The sequence below is a fragment of the Gigantopelta aegis genome, chromosome 11 (genome assembly GCF_016097555.1).
Source record: "Gigantopelta aegis isolate Gae_Host chromosome 11, Gae_host_genome, whole genome shotgun sequence".
Classification (NCBI taxonomy): domain Eukaryota; kingdom Metazoa; phylum Mollusca; class Gastropoda; order Neomphalida; family Peltospiridae; genus Gigantopelta; species Gigantopelta aegis.
Window position 1 is genome coordinate 24,078,428 of NC_054709.1, and position 3,638 is coordinate 24,082,065.

A 3,638-nucleotide genomic window follows, 5' to 3' on the forward strand; every position below is an offset into this window, starting at 1 on the left:
TCATTTCGAACAATCAAAACCAATGTCCATGTACTTGAATAAAACAAACCAGTTATTTGGACAGGTGACAATATTGGTGGACAAGTATATTTCTAGATGTACTTGTCCTGTGAACTAGTGAAACATTGTGCTTATTTCTATCACCGACAAGAATTTTTTATATGCACCATCCCAGAGACAGGGTAGCACATACCACATCCTTTGATATACCAGCCGTGGTGCACTGGCTGGAACACGGAATAGCCCAATGTGCCACAGACAGGGATCGATCCCACACCAGACAAGCAGTTTACCACTGGACTACGTCCCAGACCCTATGTAACAAAGTAATGACACCTATATAGGTGCTGACAAAATAACTAATCACTAAAAAAGTGTTGTTAAATTATAATCATCATAACTGAATTTAACTTGCAATATTGAGGCCTGTAATTTTTTTTCCAATTTTTTGACTGTGTACACGTTTCGCCCTCCCAGGGCTCATCAGTGCAGCTTGGGTTTCATATCAATTAGTATTGATAAGAAAACTGCAGACGTGTTTTTTGGTGAGTTCTTTGGTGAGTTTGTCATAGTTCACATAGTTTCCATCACCAGTGCCCCTGCGCGTGCTGTATAATTAAATTCAATGTTCATAAATCCATCACCAGCGATACTAAATACCTGTAAATGTGTACAGTAGTTTGTATTTGAAAATTTATTTTCTTTTAGTTTTATTAAAACATTTCACTTTCTTCACTGCCACTCCCTTCCTATAGCCAATACAATACCACTTTCCAGTGGGTGCTTTCTTTAATTTCATACAAGAAAAATGAAACCATTCAAATGGCTTGTGGGGACAGTCTCCTGAATCGCATGCGATCATTGAATCATCGCAAATACAATATAGTGCTGGATCTTCATCTGATTTGTCAAGTGTAGCACCAGAATTGATGGATCAGTCCTGGTACACAGTCTTTGAGCAAAGTAGTCTGAGGATTTTTCATTTTCCACATTAAAACGTGTGTCAAGTGACTGGACAGCAGTTGATACTTTTTTCTTGCTCACCAGCTGCGTTTTTTTTAAAGTTCTAGATGTAGTGAAGTTAATGTTTTTAAGTGGTGCATAGTCAACAGAAGTTCGTGATGAAGGCAACATTCAGTAGGCTGGTTCCTGTTTCACGGTGCTGCTTTCTCTTAACCTTACACTGGGCTTCAATATAAAATAACGTGGATGCCATATAAGAAAATGATTCGCCAAGTCCTGCTTTACAATTACAATGGGCACAAAGAAAATAATCCACGAATAAAGCGATGTGTTATTAAGCCGTTGTGAATGCATCACCCTTGCACGTATCACATGGACTGAATCATGGATGTAAACACCAACATTCCTCACCCAACCACACACAAAACGGTCATATGCATCCAAACTTTTATAATTCTGGAAGTCCTTCAGCGTATAAAAAGAGCTTGGCTAAAAATCAGGTAATTTATCAGATATGCATACGTAAATGATGGATAGAAATGGGGGTCCTGAAGCCATTTTCCACCGGCGAATTTGTAGTGTACGAATCCTGCTTCCTGCAGTTTTTTCCATATCTACTTTTTGCCGTCTTATCCAGTGTATCAAAATAATCCTGCATGTTATCGAAATAATGCAGTGTCTACTAACAGTAAAAAAAAAAAAAAAAAATTTAAAAGGACTTAAGTTATAAATCTTAAACTACGACGCTCGTATTTGTATACAACAATGAAACGCAATTGTTTATCTTCCACCATGGCCGGCCGCACAGAGGTATGGGTAATATTGCTATTTTTAGCACATATCGCGGAACCCTCTATTACATCGACGATCAATGGGAGATAACTCAGTTGATCAACACATGAATGTTGGTCTGTAGTCCGGTAATCTCCAGCGGAGTACTTCCAAGTTGAGATTAGCTAATTTGTATTCTTTTATTATGGGTAATTTTTATCACTAAACCTCGGGTCAGTCTATGTTTGCATAACTTCCCAACGTGTTGGGTCTAAACTTTATAGTAACTCTTATAAAAGACACTAATAGAAAATCGATAATATTGTGAGGCCGGTTAGCTCAGTTGGCTAGACCGTCGTGCTAATAACGCGAATGTCGTGGGTTCGACCCCCACATTGCCCAACGTATATTTTTCTTTCTTTTTATTATTTAATTGGATATATTTACATATGTGAATGAATGAATGTTTAACGACACCACAGCATGAAAAATACATCGGCTATTGGGTGTCAAACTATGTGATGCATATATATTATGTGTTAATCTATGTTTGTTCGTTTTCTTTCCTTTTAATAACTATTTAATAAGATATTTTTTTATAGGGCTTACGTGTGGCATCAAATGGATATTATGTGTTAATATATTTTTGGTGGTTTTCTTTACTTTTATTAATTATTTCAGTGGCGGATCCAGCGTAATATTGAGTAGGCGTCACATCGAGGCTGTGAAAGAGGTGGTGGTAGTACTTTAAAAAAAATTAAGTATTGTCACAACTGACAGTGGGGGGATGCAGGGTTTTTCTAGATAGTGGGTGCAACATTTATAGAGGTCACTTACAGTATTCAAAAGTACACTGACATGCATTATCTATATGTTTAAATCGTCCACAGAAATTCTAGCTAACCACTGTAAACATATTCACCAATAAAACAATAAGGATGGAAATGTTTTATTTAATGACACACTCAACACATTTTATTTTCGGTTATATGGCGTCGGATCACGCATATATTGAGGGAGGAAACCCGCTATCGCCACTTCATGGATTACTCTTTTCGATTAGCAGCAAGGGATCTTTTATATGCACCATTCCATAGACAGGATAGCACATACCACGGTCTTTGATGTACCAGTCGTGGTGCACTGGCTGGAGCGAGAAATAGCCCAATGGGCCCTACTGACGGGGATCTATCCCAAACAGACCGCGCATCAAGCGAACACTTTACCACTGGGCTACGTCTCGCCCTTAATAACCAATAAGTGCACTATATTCATCTGCTAAACACTGTATATTTGGGGGCGTTTCGAATTTCGGAGAGCGTTGTACTTTCAATAACCTCCTATTATACTGGATCCATGTTTGCAGTCTCCCAAGAGCAGTTTGTATGATTAAAATTATACAATAAATTCAACTGAACTAAACCGCCATGCCACTTTTTCCCAAACATTTTAAATTGCATATGCCTGTCGCCCCCAAATAGGATTCGTTGACAGTTTGTGTTACTCTTCCCAATGTGGGTGGTTCCTCAACAGTGACAGACACAGAAAATTCGTTTAGGTTTTGTGGGGATCATAAAAAAAGAAAGAAAATTAATATATAATAAAGTTATAACTGTCACAAAATTTAGGGGGATAAGGGGGGTCGCGCCCACACACCCTAACCCCCCCCCCCCCCCCCCCCCCCCGATCCGCTTCTGCCCAATATAAAATTCTGGCTACGCAAGTGCCTACAATCGGCCTCGGTGGTGTAGTTGTTAAGCCACAGGACTGAAAATTGTAAATTTTGCGATTCAGATGCCAAGAAACCACGTTTAGAGCTGTTCAATACTGAAATTTTCACCGGGGGGAGGGGGGGGGGGCACACCCCAGGACCCCCCTTGACGTCTCGGACCCTGATCACTGCC

At 39.4% G+C, this 3,638-nt stretch overlaps 1 non-coding gene across 1 annotated transcript; it reads left to right on the forward strand.

Annotated features, from left to right (window-relative positions):
- The first annotated feature begins 2,062 nt into the window (after window positions 1-2,062).
- Trnai-aau lies at window positions 2,063-2,136 on the forward strand. The gene has a single exon. It is a non-coding gene; the product is annotated as a tRNA-Ile (tRNA).
- Window positions 2,137-3,638: the final 1,502 nt, after the last annotated feature.